Here is a 13830-nt window from a genome sequence, read left to right as displayed (position 1 = left end):
TAAAAAATCCTTCAATTAAACGAGTTTTGGATTGACCCGAGAATGAAATCAACGCTTGCATTGTCAAAGATCACATGGAAATGCTCTTGTTTAGCTCGTAAGCTCAAGGCAGCTCCTCTCTGTTATATGAAATGAGCACAATATCGTGCCAGTTCGTTCAAAAAGAAAATAAAGCTTGCGGCAGGCAACTTTCTTTGAAAACTTGTAGTCCTCTTTCTTTTTTTTTTTCTTTTCTTTTCTTTTTTGAAGGCACGCAGATACAGCAGCAAAATGGCAGCTTTGGCATGTGTGACCAATCAGCTGCCAACCACTGTTACATATACATTCAGTTAGTTAGACGGCGGGGTTTCTGCAGGATGCGGAAATCAGCAGCCAGCGGCCTTGAGGAAGTTGTCGTAGGGGCTGGACGCTGGCAGCCTCAGGAACGGCTGCTGGACGTCGCCACCAACCTGTGCCTCGCCGGCACCGATGCTCTGCAGGAGGAACGGGTTTGTGTTCTGAAAACAAACCGGCAGCAGTTAGCGTCATTCTCACCCATCCCCATCGCATCTCACCCCCGACGATATTTTTTCCCGGTTTACAATCAAGCGCCCGAGGAAACACAAATTACGAGCTTGAAACTAAGCTGATCCACGCACCTGCTTGTCGGAGGCATGGGCTGCTTCAGCGAGGTAAACCTGATTGTCAGGCACGATGGTGGCCGCTTGCTTGTTTTGCTTGAAGCTCATGAGCAGAGACATCTTGTGGTGCTTTCCCATCGAAAGGGCCTCGCAGTGGCTAGTCATCTCCTGGAATGGGATGTCTCCGGCCGTTGACACCGAACACTGCCCTCCGGTCTGAGATGACGTGTCATTCACGACCTGTAATGTGCACACAGATGGTGGTCTAAACAAACAAACGAAGAGAGAAGAGTGGAACAATGAACTTTGAGAGAAAAAAAAGAACATACTGTTTCTAGAAGTTCATCAATACTGAGAAGATTTGTTGTGGCCACAGGAATAGCTGTAGCGGTCAGTAGATGAAGAGACTTCCGCAAAAGTAATGTTGTCATTTCTCAGATCGATAAGTTCAGCCTACTCAAAATTTCCATGTACCTTTAGGATGGAAAAGAAAGTAAGACATATATATAGGTGATACACATATACCTCTTGATAGTCGGTGTCATCATCAGAACTTGGCCGTGCAATCTTGCCAGGTGATTCAAGAAAGTGAGCACTAGTTGGGCACATGTCATCAGGGGAGAAATCACATAGCAGTTGACTCCTTATATTCTCTAACTCCAACTGCAAAAGTTATGGGGAAAGTTCATCCACACATTCCATGGTATCAAGTTCAGGCAAATATAAGAAATGCTTACGAAGAATGGATCGAAAATTACATCTGGTAAATCTCTTATGGAGTTCATAATGGCAAAGACCATGGATTCTCGAGAGCAACTATTTGTTAGTTCCACTGCTGAAAGAGACTTCAAGGCATTCTGATTGTCCTCAGGTAGGTCATAGAATGTTGATGGATCTTCTGTATAGTCCTTCACAACCTGAAGTTTGTTCTCATGTACCAAATGAAGGAATGGATCCATCTACAATAGTTGCGGCGCATAAAGCTTAGAACTTTCATTACAACAACAACAACAACAACAACAACAACAACAACAAAGCCTTTAAGTCCCAAACAAGTTGGGGAGTCAATCTTTCGAGTGTCATTTTTGCAATTTTTTCGTTTATATTATACATTAATAATGCATTATCGTTCTTCATGTCATTTTTGTTGCTTCCATATGTTTTTTTAAATCAATGAAAGCTTAGAACTTTCATTGATTTAAAAAAACATATGGAAGCAACAAAAATGACATGAAGAACGATAATGCATTATTAATGTATAATATAAACGAAAAAATTGCAAAAATGACACTCGAAAGATTGACTCCTTGATTATGATGACACTAGGGTGGATGACAAGTGGGTCCATCTGTGTCTATGAATGTGGGTCCAGTGTCAAATCTGCAAACGACCGATGTTTCGAGTCCCATTTTTGCAAATCGCCCAATATAAACATGCACATGGTATGCTTTGCATCTAGAAGAAAAGTAATTGGGTGCAATCGAAAAGTAATTGGTGAACACAAAAAGGTTGTGTTCATTTGATGAAAATCACATTCACTTTTGGGCACTATTCTGCTAATCACGTGCAGAAGTGTGGTGGTATTTGTCATCTGAGCACACCAGCAGATAAATTAATCTATCTGTACCTTATCTATAAGCTTGTCAGATTAAATTCCCCAACTCCTTATCTATTAGCTTCAGTCGTTCAATCTATCATTTCTCAGGAGTCAGAGTCTATTTAAGAGGATAGAACATTCATTACATGATCAAGCAAAAGCATGAATAAATCAAGTCAACCAGTTTCTCAGTCTGTGCTTTTCTCCCCCTATCAACACCCTCCTTCCTATGACATCATTCTGAATCATGTCTATTACTGTCCAACATCACACATACGGATATTTACCCCCCATTATGTAGAACATACACTGCACGTATAATATACCGAACTCTACCAAAAACAAGGAGGCTTGATTGAAGAGGCGGAGGAGTGGAATTCGCTCAGACATACCGTTCTATCATTGAGCATTGATTTACATATTGGGAGAAGAGTCGCCACATTGAAAGCTCTTGAGGCAAAAACAATCATAGATGTAGCCAGAGTAAATAAGGACCGGCGGCGAGATGGTGGCAATGAATCTAAACAAATGGTTAGGTACTTATCAGAAACCAAACTAACATGTACTTTAGTTAACTCTAGGCAAATGATAAATTGCTTCACCTGTTCCTCCAAGTGAATGGCTCATTAAAGAAAATGCAATCTGAAAACTGGGAGCAAGAGCCTCAAAAATTGATGTCTGGAAGAGCAAAAAGGAAAAAAAATAATAAACAAAGAGAATAATGTTCTCAGTGATGACCATTCCAAAAGAGCATCATGTAACTGAGGATTAAAAGATGTGGTGACTACTTAAAAAAAGAGAGAGCAATAAGCCGTATGAGAAAGATCACGCATGATAATATACAGTATCATCATTTTAATAGAAAAATAATCAAATCAAACAAATTGCAGGAAGAATAGCAATTCTCAGCAACCCAGATAAGAGATAACAATAGGAACAAAACAAATGGCAGCTATAAAAATTAAGTACCTTTGATCCCAAAAACAATAGAAGCAAACTATATGTATGAGCAATAGCTTCATAGTTTTGAGGAGTATTTTTTGGAGAAAGAGCTTGACGCCAAATAGATGAGAGCAGAAGAGTGGCCTGCTGGCTGCTTAGTCTTAACACAGTCATTTCCTGAAAGTATCCAAAAGTTAGATAAAAGGAAGTGAATAGCAGAAAAACTTTGTTCAATTGTTACTAGCCTGTAAATTTCTGAGCACAAGGTTCAACATGCTGGATTTTTTTTCTTTGGAGGGGAACGAAAAGGTTGCTCATGGCAGAACATACCGTTTCGTTGATTGACTCTGTCAAGGGACTTTGACCTTCCTTTAAGGAAGCAGAAGAATATTTCCGAGACACTGAAGAAAATCTGAGGTTTTGTCTCAAGCTTTGCGAGCCTGGCAAGTCATTGGGAGTAGCAGTTTCATCATCAATACCATGCAAAATTCTGTTCGTGCTTCCTTCATGTAAATATTCTCTAAAGGAGTTTTTGTCCCTTCTGAGCTTATCAAACAAAGCAGCTGAAGATGAGAAGACAGATACAGCCCTCGAAAGTGTTCTCTGGAAATCATGCTTTCTAAACTGATCTAGGTATTTCAAATTGGGAAAGGGAGAAACAGAAGATGGGACAAGGACAACAGAAAATATGCGGTGTGCACCAACACGTGTTTCATGATCAGGGTGAACCATCGCTAACAGCAATTGATGAAAAAGTGCTTCTGGAAATACCTGACAAGTATGACACAGGATAAACAGTTGAAAAATCACTAAGAATTACTGCTAAAATGAATTCAAAGTTTGTGCTCCAACAACATACCTTGTTCTGATACGACAAATTTGGTATTGAAGCGATTATTTGAGCTGTGCGATAAACAGCTGAGGTAGTTGCTATAGCAACAAGAGGAGTGCGTGATATGTTCTCTAGCATCACAGACATCATGTCAAGAACTGGCCCAGCATCACCTACCTGATCAACAACACCAACTAAGTTGTGATCTCATATGAGCTATATAACGCTATAATATTATGCAAACCAAGCTAGCTAAGAAGTAAGAAGCATAATACTGGCATCAAATTAGCAAGGGAAGAAAAGGTAAAGAGCAGCAAGTACAAATCACTGGTAAAGTTTCATTTGGAGGAAAACTGACCTTCTTTGACAGCTGGATTATGCATTCATCAAAAGCCTTGCGGAGTTTGTCATTCCACTTTACTACCTCCAAATCTTTGCTGCCGAGAGCTAAATGCAGTGTCTTTCTCATATGCCTCACAAGATCACTTATAGCAACCACGGTTGCTGCTGAAGCCTGAGCTCTTGATTGTTCTGCAAGAGCAGCTATCACTTCCACAATGCTGAGTTGCATCTCAGGTTGCTCCAGTATGGCCTTGTGTTCAAGATGCTTTACTAGTACTGATATCGTCAAATTAATATTTGTCCCTGCAAAAGCCAGTTGTAGCTAAATAAGTAAAGTAGTCATGTTAATGGCAAAGGTTTACTTAATGTGAATAGAGCACCTGAGTTTTCCATGAACATTTGCATGTCCAATAGAACACAAAGTGCAAGACCATTCTTGGATGACCATGAATTAGTATTATCGAAGTGGCGAAATAGGGACTCCATAACTCGGCGGAATGTGGTTGCCTCCCTGGACAGCTTGGCCATGTTATGCACACAGACTCTTGACCAAAAATAAGGATCCTTGGCATCGTCCCTACAAGACAGGAGTCAGTTAAGAACTAAAAAACAAGAGGAAATGACAAACTTAAGTTCAAAGAATGTTATATTACATAAGCAGTTGAGCTCCTCCATAGTCACTAATTATGCTCTCCCAAGAAGGTATCACAGAAAATATAAATGCAGATGGAGAGGCATGGCCCTTGGTTTTAAGGACCTCTTCCACCCACTGACAACCTGGATTTTCAGTGGCGCTATTGTCACTTTGCACCTTTCGAGGCTCATAGCTTTCCAATACTACTTGGACAACCTGACAATTATAGTGAAAATCAAGTATAAAAGTTTAAGAACACAATATATTATCGCAAAAAAAAAAAAAAAAAAAAAAAAAACTGCTCATAGCAAAAAGGTATAGCATTCAGTAAACATATAGAAGCAAAAGTGTATCACAGCTTGAAAACATTGAGCAGATCTGCATAACTAAGCAACATTCCTAGGTTGTATAGGGTGATATTCTGACTGTCATACATGAGCAAACATCTAATCTAACAATAAGAAAATAATGATAGTCTGAAGTTTCAAGGACAGATAAGTAAAACAAAGAAACTACAAGAACTACTGCAAGATACTTACGCTATCAAACTCTGATGAGATATGAGAGAGCTCACCCATAAACCAGATCTGTTCAGCACATAAAATGAACAGTATGTTAGTGCTGGAGCATATTTTGGATTGTACTTTGCGTTGCTTTTTGGTTAATAACTACATGTATTGTAAGAAGAATACAAAAGAAAATCAAAAGTGGACCAATCTTTGGAAAGACACAAAAATACTCAACATGTCCCCATTATTGTAATAAATGCAAAAGAAAACCAAAAGTGGACCAATCTTTGGAAAGACACAAAAATACTCAACATGTCCCCATTATTGTAATAAATGCAAAAGAAAACCAAAAGTGCAGCATTAAAAAAAAATCAAGGTTGTAAACTGCTAGAATTTCTTATTGGGGTTCTTAGCCAGTTTTAGCAGAACTGTAAAGAAAAGAATGGAACCCTTAGGTATATACCATGAACAATTACCAAGCCAACGACTATAAACAGAGCTTTAAGAAATGCACCTAATTGTGATGAGAATAATCATAATAAGTTTGATTGGGCTATACTTTAACACTGCAAGAAATTTTGCCAAATCGTGGGTCCACTAACAGCTTTATGTTTTTTTATCTGAGCTGAAACAGCATCTAATATTACTTGAGGAGAACATGGTAGCATAGTGAATAGATACAATGATAACTTGTTCATCATACTGTGCAGGAGACTTACCAGAGCAGAGAGAGATTGCAGGACTGCTGCACGGAGTGCATTAGCTTTCTCTTCGTCCCTTACTATTTGAGAAAGTTTGCAGAGTCTTGGAATAAGCTCTTCCAAATTGAACTGATATGTACCATCCACCTGGAACCAACTCATGACTCAGTGACTGACAGAGACTGAAATAGCATCCCGAGTATAAACTAGAAAGGTATCCACTGTCCACTACACAAATTGAATACCTGAGTGACAGTGAAATCAAACAAGGTTTCACAGCCAATGATGCACATGTCATCCTGCCTTGATTGATCCAAAAGTGTTTGTATGATGCTTAATAAGCTATTTGCCAGTAACGGCCTGCACTGAGAAAATTCACTTTCAGATCTACAACCGTTTGAAATGAACTTACAACATGCAAATATAGAAGTTACATGCAAAATCCAAACATCAAGATGTTCATTTTTAGGATGAGATGGATCTGATGCATTCTAAAAATGAATGTGAAAAACAAAACTCACATCTGTTCTTTACAAGAGACCAATAGCCTGCGGTATATTAGCACAACAACTTTCACAAAGCCATACTGCTCATTTCTCAACTCCTTGTAACACCTCTTCTCCAAGTAAGCTGTGATCTGCAGAGACACCAATACGCAAGAGAAAGCAAGTGAACTGGAAGCAACGGATTAGATGCAATTTGTAGGACACTTGAGGTGAGCACACCCCCACCTTTGGCACACGATGAGGATTTCTAGCAACATACTCGCATAGCTTCCCAATCCTCCTCTCATTTGGTCCGTCATCCTGTGGCAATGTTGATGAAATTAAGCCTGTTTTCAGACAGAATCAACTGCTGCCACACGTAGTATGGTACAAAACCATCCGTGGAAACTATAGCCCATTTAAGGGTAGCCGAGTGATGTGAACAAACAGAAAGAGGGTCATTATGCCATTGTCATCTCCTTATTGTGGAGAGCTAGTGAACGATCGAAGGATTCCAATGATGGAGACAGAAACATAGTCAAATTGGGCCTCTAGGCAGCTCATAATAGGTAATGCGCCAGTGTCAATGCCACACTGGTTCAATTCCTTCCAGCATTTCTACACAATGTGAGACCAAGGCCCCATGAAAATGCAGCAAGGAGAGCCATGGAACTGACATAAGCGGACTTGCGGAAGAAGGGGAACTTGTCAAACCTGTTTCGCGGGGAAGATGTCGGCGAGGATCTTCTTGTAGCGCTTGACGGGCTGCCTGGAGCGGGGACGCAGCGAAGGGCAGAGGTAACAGAACCCACCGCACGCCGGCAGCACCTTCCTCGACACCACCCCCAAGACCGCGCCGTCGAGCCCCATCCCCGCCCCCGACCCTCCTGCCCGGCGGGGCACCCCACCGCCTTTCTCCCGCCTCGACCTGCATTGTGGCGTGGAGGCGAACGAAATGAGGGAACAACCCTCTTTGAATGGAACACCCGGTCGGATCAGACAACGCGGGGGCCATGAGAAGGCGTTTGCGTTGTTTACCTCCGCTAGCTCGCGGGCGCGGTGGTGCGTGAGTAGGAGTAGACGGCGGGGGGCCGACGCCGTCTCCGATCTCCGCCGCCGCTTCCGACCTCACCTGCTTGCCTCCCTGTCGCCGTCGCGCCCACGACGGCGGAAGGGAGAGGGCGGGCGGCCGCGGCGGACGAAGGGGTGGGAGGCGACGCGCGCGCACGAGCACGAGCGGGTTTGGTGTGGGGAATCGAATCGAATCGAACGGAATTTCGAGGAGGGCGCGCCGCGTGCGAACCAGATTGTCCCACCTGTCAGCTGTTTGGTAGCCGGCGCCGGCCGGCTAGCATACGATTGGGCCCACGCTGCAGCCTCCTAGCATTCTCCCTGTTTTCTTTTTTCTTTTTCTTTCCTCACACATGTCGGCAGTACAACAAAATCAAGCAGGCTCCAATTGGCGTAATGCCATTGCTTCGTTTCTTATATTTCCCGAACTACCATCACAAAAACAGCTTTAGACACCTCTCCGTCCCAAAATATCTGTTGTTCTTACTTTTCAAAAAATATCTTTGACTAATTTTACATAAAAAAATATTAATATTTATAATACATAATTGATATCATTAGATAGATCTTTGAATCTATTTTCATAATATATTTATTTAGAGATACAAATATTGCACATATTTTTTATAAATCTAGTCAAATTTATGGCACGAAAACCCAAAGTGACGGTTAATTTAGGACAGAAGGAGTATGCAAGCAGTACTAGGGCCTTGTTTAGTTCCAGAGCGTAAAGTTCTGATGTGTCACATCGGGTGTCATATGAGGGTGTTGTATAGGGTGTTCGGATACTAATACAAAAATAAATTACAAAATCTGTCAGTAAACCGCTAGACGAATTTATTAAGTCTATGTAATCCGTCATTAGCACATGTGTGTATTGTAGCACTTTATTGTTAAATCATGAACTAATTAGGTTTAAAAGATTCGTCTCGCAAAGTAGTCGTAAACTGTGCAATTAGTTTTTTTTTTCTATATTTAATACTCCATGTCTCCAAACATTTAATATGATAGGGTGTAAAGTTTTGGGAGAGAAACTAAATAAGGGCATACTCCGTGAATGGTCTGACAAAGTTTTTCCTAGATGGTTAAATCCGGATCCAGATTAAGTGATCAAGTCACGTCGTAACTTTCCCACCATCTCGTCCGTCCATTCTGCATCCGAATGCGCTAAGTGATGGTCGTCCATTCTTTCCTCACTCGTCTGCTTCCACGGCGCGAAGAGCGGGCGGTGCTTGGCGACGGACTCGGCGACACCCTCACGCCCACGCCCACGCAACGCAGGCGCCACCATCCTCGGCGCGGCCTCGGCTCCTAGACACGATCCTGACCTACGCCAGACGATCTGCTCGCCATGCCGCGGCCCTCCACGACGTCACAATCGCCCCGTGCTCGCGGATGCGCTGCACGTTCTCCTCGACGCTGCGCTGGGCACGCCGCAGGCGCTACCTCCTCTGCTCTGTGACCCCGACGCGCTGGAGGACCTCCTCTGCTCCGGGGCACCGGCGGCATAGGCAAGACCGATGATGGCGCTCAACCACATCTCCAAGTCCGGCTCTACAACAACGTCCGAGGAGTCCGTGTCGCAACTGCTCTCGCACATGAAGCTTCTTCATCCCGGTGCTGCGCGCGCGCGTCGATCTGCTCGAGTCGGTCGGCGCGCTCCTGTACGACGCCACGCTCCGGGACGGCAAGCTGCTGGGGCCGAGCTGGCGCCCGCAGGGCCTCCGGTTCGAGGAGATTGCCGGCGCGCACCGCACGTATCCAGCAGCTCCGCGGCCGCGTCGCCGTTGGCGAGGGGTGCGGCGTCGACTACTAAGCCCTCCTTGGGGTGGAGCGTGTCCATGTCCTGTTCTTCCGGGACCGCACATCAGCCAAACTCCAAGGGAGGTCGTGTCCGTGTTGCTGCCCTTCATCTGGAGCACCTGCGGGCTGCACGCGGGCTCACCCGGGTGAGGCTCGGCGCGGACGGTGAGGTTCACGTTCCTAAACCGATGCACGGATTGACGGACACGGTGGGGCTGGCCGGACGTCCTGTCCAGCATACCGTGCTGCAGCGTCCAAGCGAAGGCGGGCAAGTGCGAGGAAGAAGTCCTTCTTGGACCCCTCCGCAGCGTCCCGACTTAGCTTCCTCCATGGCTACGTGCAAGCTTTTCTCTCCTCCACGGCGCGCGGGCGCGGCGCGAGTGTCCTGAAGACGCACGGTGCAGCGCGAGTGGCCTGTGGCGGGACGGGAGGACACGGCGGGGGCTCGACGCAAGTGTCCTGTAGCTTCACGAGGCGACGCGAATGACCTGCAGTGGCGCCGCGCCGGCGCTAGAGGCCTGCGGCGGCTCGGCATGGGAGGTGTCTGCGTGGGACTGAAAGGTGCCCACTCGAGGTGAACTTCCAGCTGTAGCCGAGGTTCAACTTTCGCTCGTGCCTGCCACGGCCGCCTGGCTCCGCCTGCACTGATGACTGTCGTCAAGCCGGCCTCTCCGTCCCGAGGACGCTTGAAAATCGTGTGCTTGCGGCCACGCAAGAAGACTGCAGTCTGTAGAGCTGCTGAACAAGGCCCTCCAAGGTCCAGATCCTAGCAACGCGAAATCGAGCGGCCCGCCGCGATGAGCTAATGTGGCACTCCACCGAGCCCCACGACGGTGGCAGCCCTGCCAAGCGCCGGCGCTGCTCTTCCGCCTGCTTGCTTGCCACCGGAACAAGAGAAATAAATATCCAAGTTTGGCAGTGAAAAGCCGGCGGCGCTGCTCTTTACCGGTGTCTATGCCTCACACTCATAAATAATCCTATGCATTTTTGTAATTTCAGAATTAGCAGTGAAAAGCCATGTTCTATGCAACTCTAAGGATTTACATCCCATGTCAGAAGTTTATGCTAAAAAGTTGCTTGAACAGGTTTTGATCTTGTATATTTTTGCAGTGAAAAATTTGATTAAGATCATCCTAATTCCTACTCCATTGGCTGATACCTAAAAAAAAAGGTGAATGGCTGAAAACTGATCACTGAAGGTGGTATATTCTGAAATTACATAGAGCATGGAAGGTGAAGAACTTTGTTAAAGGACTTGAGTTCTTTCAGCTTGTTGCTTCCATAGCTGAGGAAGAAGGCCCTTTCTTTTCTTCATATTACCTCTTGTCCTTTATTTCTTTGGACAATAGTCAACTCTTTCACCTATATTGTCTAAAAATTAGAACCAATCCAACCTATATTTCTTTGGCCAGTACGTGCATGGGTAACTTCAGGTTGTCCAAGACACAGGAACACAACCAGTCCTAAGAGTTCATTCAACAATTACAGAGTATATCAACTTAGTTTAAACACATCTTGTCGTTCATGCATTCTAGACCTTGCGTAATATTCATAACTTTTGTGTTCGGTGGACCTTTTAGTTTTGAATGATGATTTGTGAATAGCTACCAACCTAGCTAAGGCCAAAAGCTTTGCCTTTACACAGAAATAATATCATCGCTATTAGCAACTCCTTGTGTTCCTGTTGTCAGATATAGCTCCTTCCTAAGCTCAGTAATAAGACTTTCTTTTTCCTGAGACGGTGCATCCAACATTTATGAGGTTCCATGAAATCTAGGCCAACCAGAGTAAATAAATAAACAAATAACATGAAGAGACAAGAGTGTATACCTAATACCCATGTTATAGCATCAGATTGAGCCTTGAATGCTCTAAGAACTGAACATCAATATGCATCTTGCTCAAGCTGATGTATTTGTGTTTCCATATCTGTCTGAGGTTGAACTCTAGCCTAGTATATACAGAGAAGCGCCAATAGTATCTCTTCCATTACCAGTGATACGTCCACTGCCTTTCATGCCTCTGCTGTTCTGATATGATGATGGAAAATCATCATCGGTTCCCTGTAACCAATGCCAAATTTTTCAGTATAGCATTTCAAATGTTGTTACCTGACTAGTTCAAACCGGTGGGTAGGTGCCAATTGCCAGCCTGTCACCGGCACGAACCTGTGCGGAACAATTTCAAAATATACTTTGAACCCAATTGAAAATTCTGTTCATAAAGGTGACTATTTTATTTCTTTTTTTTTTGAGCAAACCATTTTATTTTAAATAATAATGCTCCATCGCGGTGCACCAAAGCGCAAAGCCCGGCCGGTTTAGTGTCTGAGGCCCGGCCCGTTTAGTGTCGAGGCCCGCAGCCCACCCACCAGTGATCTAGTCTACCCCACGGCCCCACCACCCCACACTCGTCGGCGTCGTTGGCGGCGATTATAACAGGATGGGGCGGTGCTGCACGGTTGCTCTCGCGGCGGCGGCGGCGGCGCTGCTGGTGTCGCTGCCTATGCTGCTGGTGTTGCCGCCGGACGCGGACACGTACGAGCAGGAGAGCCGGTACGCGATGTTCAAGGAGAGCCGCTGGCGCATCGCCTGGGCCAGGGCCGACGGGGATACCACATCTGGCCTCAACGGTCTCAGCGCCCGCTCCATAGAGGAGATCTACCGCGGGTACGGGGTCCGGAAGGAGGAGCAATCGTACGAGCAGGAGACCCGTCGGATGTTCGTGGGGTGGAAGGCCAAGTACGGCAAGACCTACAGAGACGTCGGTGAGGAGGAATGCCGGTACAGGTTGTTCAAGGGCAACCGCCGCGTCGTCGTCCAGCTCAACGCCGGCGCCGCCGGGCAAAACGTGTACGGCATCAACCAATTCGGTGACCTCACCAAAGAGGAGGTCCGCGAAAGCTGCTAACCGGAGATGGTGGATCAAGAGCTGAGCGCCAGGTGACAAGCCGCCGCCCCCGACCCGGACCCCGACCATGGGGAGGCGGATTTGGTACCAGGTAATCATATTTTTTTTATGAACTGTTGCTAGCTGTTTTTAGTTTCTTTATTATCATTGTTGTTTCTTTACATGTGGTTGATTACCATTTGCATGAAATGGGGATTATGGATTTTGTTTCCCGCTCCCACGTACTAGTCCTCTAATTATTGATTTTGTTTGGTCAACTGCACTAGTTTCTTTCGGTATCCATATGAACACAAGTAGGGATGCCTTCTGCCTGCAGACCATGAGACCAAACGCATATTTCAATGGTGTACCAGTTTGTAATGGCTTCGTATGTGCAAAGAACTCATAAGATTTTGAGTAGTGCCTTGGTCGGTAGACAAGGGAACAATATTCTAGAGCTAACCACAAGTATGTGAAGATTTTTGTTAACCTCTCTTTGGATATGATTGATTAACCTAGCAGTTCAATTTGTGTTAGTACTACTAGTATATGGTAACTGGGAATTCCTACTACCCAAAGTTGTATAATTGTGTGATTCTATTACCGACTGGAGTACACAGTATGGAAGAGAATCAAGGGTTTGGTTTTATGATCAATGAGTGTGATAGAAAAACATATTCCTTTGATCAAACATGGACAGACATTAAAGTTTCTCGTCATTTGGACTGAGATAAGCTTAGCTGGAGAGGGGAAAAAATTATAGTGTGCTTGACATGATGCTAAATAGCCTCTTGGTCTTGGAAACATCTAAAATCTGAGTCTCGTGTGGATGTTTCTTAATCCCATTGGTACTAGTGTCTGTCTACTCATATATATTCTCATTCGTTACTTTTTACTTGTTTTATATAGGTTTGCCGGTGCATTGCTACGGAACTGAAACAAAGAGAGACCGGAGGTAGCGCCATTCCTGGAGATGAAGCACACATGTGGATCTGAAAGTCACTTCTGTTTGTTGCCGGAGAATTTTAGAATAAAAATGTTGCTAATGTACGCATTTCCACCCCACGAACATCCGGTGATGAGCAGCAGCAGCAGCAGCAACCAGAAATTAAAGCGGCCATGGTAGCCAGACTCTGGCAAGCACGTCAGGTGATCAGTGGAGATCCTCCTTCCTCCCCACTGGAATATCAAGAACTACACGGCTACCTTCCTGCAAGCACTTCAAACAAGGGAGTTCAAGGTTCACAAGATCCCAAGAAACTCAATTACTCAAATACAACAGCAAACTCACTAGCGCATCAGGCATTTAGATCACAGAGCCACTCAACTGTATACACTTGTACGGCTCCTGCTCATAGTTCTTATGATTTGTGCCCTGTTGCATTGGCTTTGCAGAATGTACTCC

The 13830-nt window shown here is 44.8% G+C and overlaps 2 pseudogenes; one reads left to right on the top strand and one right to left on the bottom strand.

The window, feature by feature from the left end:
* Window positions 1-86: 86 nt before the first annotated feature.
* LOC136475675 (protein SEMI-ROLLED LEAF 2-like) lies at window positions 87-7855 on the bottom strand (annotated as a pseudogene).
* A 4123-nt stretch (window positions 7856-11978) lies between these two features.
* LOC136475674 (uncharacterized) lies at window positions 11979-13830 on the top strand (annotated as a pseudogene).

The sequence above is a fragment of the Miscanthus floridulus genome, chromosome 8 (genome assembly GCF_019320115.1).
Source record: "Miscanthus floridulus cultivar M001 chromosome 8, ASM1932011v1, whole genome shotgun sequence".
In the NCBI taxonomy this organism is placed as follows: domain Eukaryota; kingdom Viridiplantae; phylum Streptophyta; class Magnoliopsida; order Poales; family Poaceae; genus Miscanthus; species Miscanthus floridulus.
Note: the sequence above shows the minus strand (reverse complement) of the source record. Positions and strands in the feature narration are given on the sequence as shown.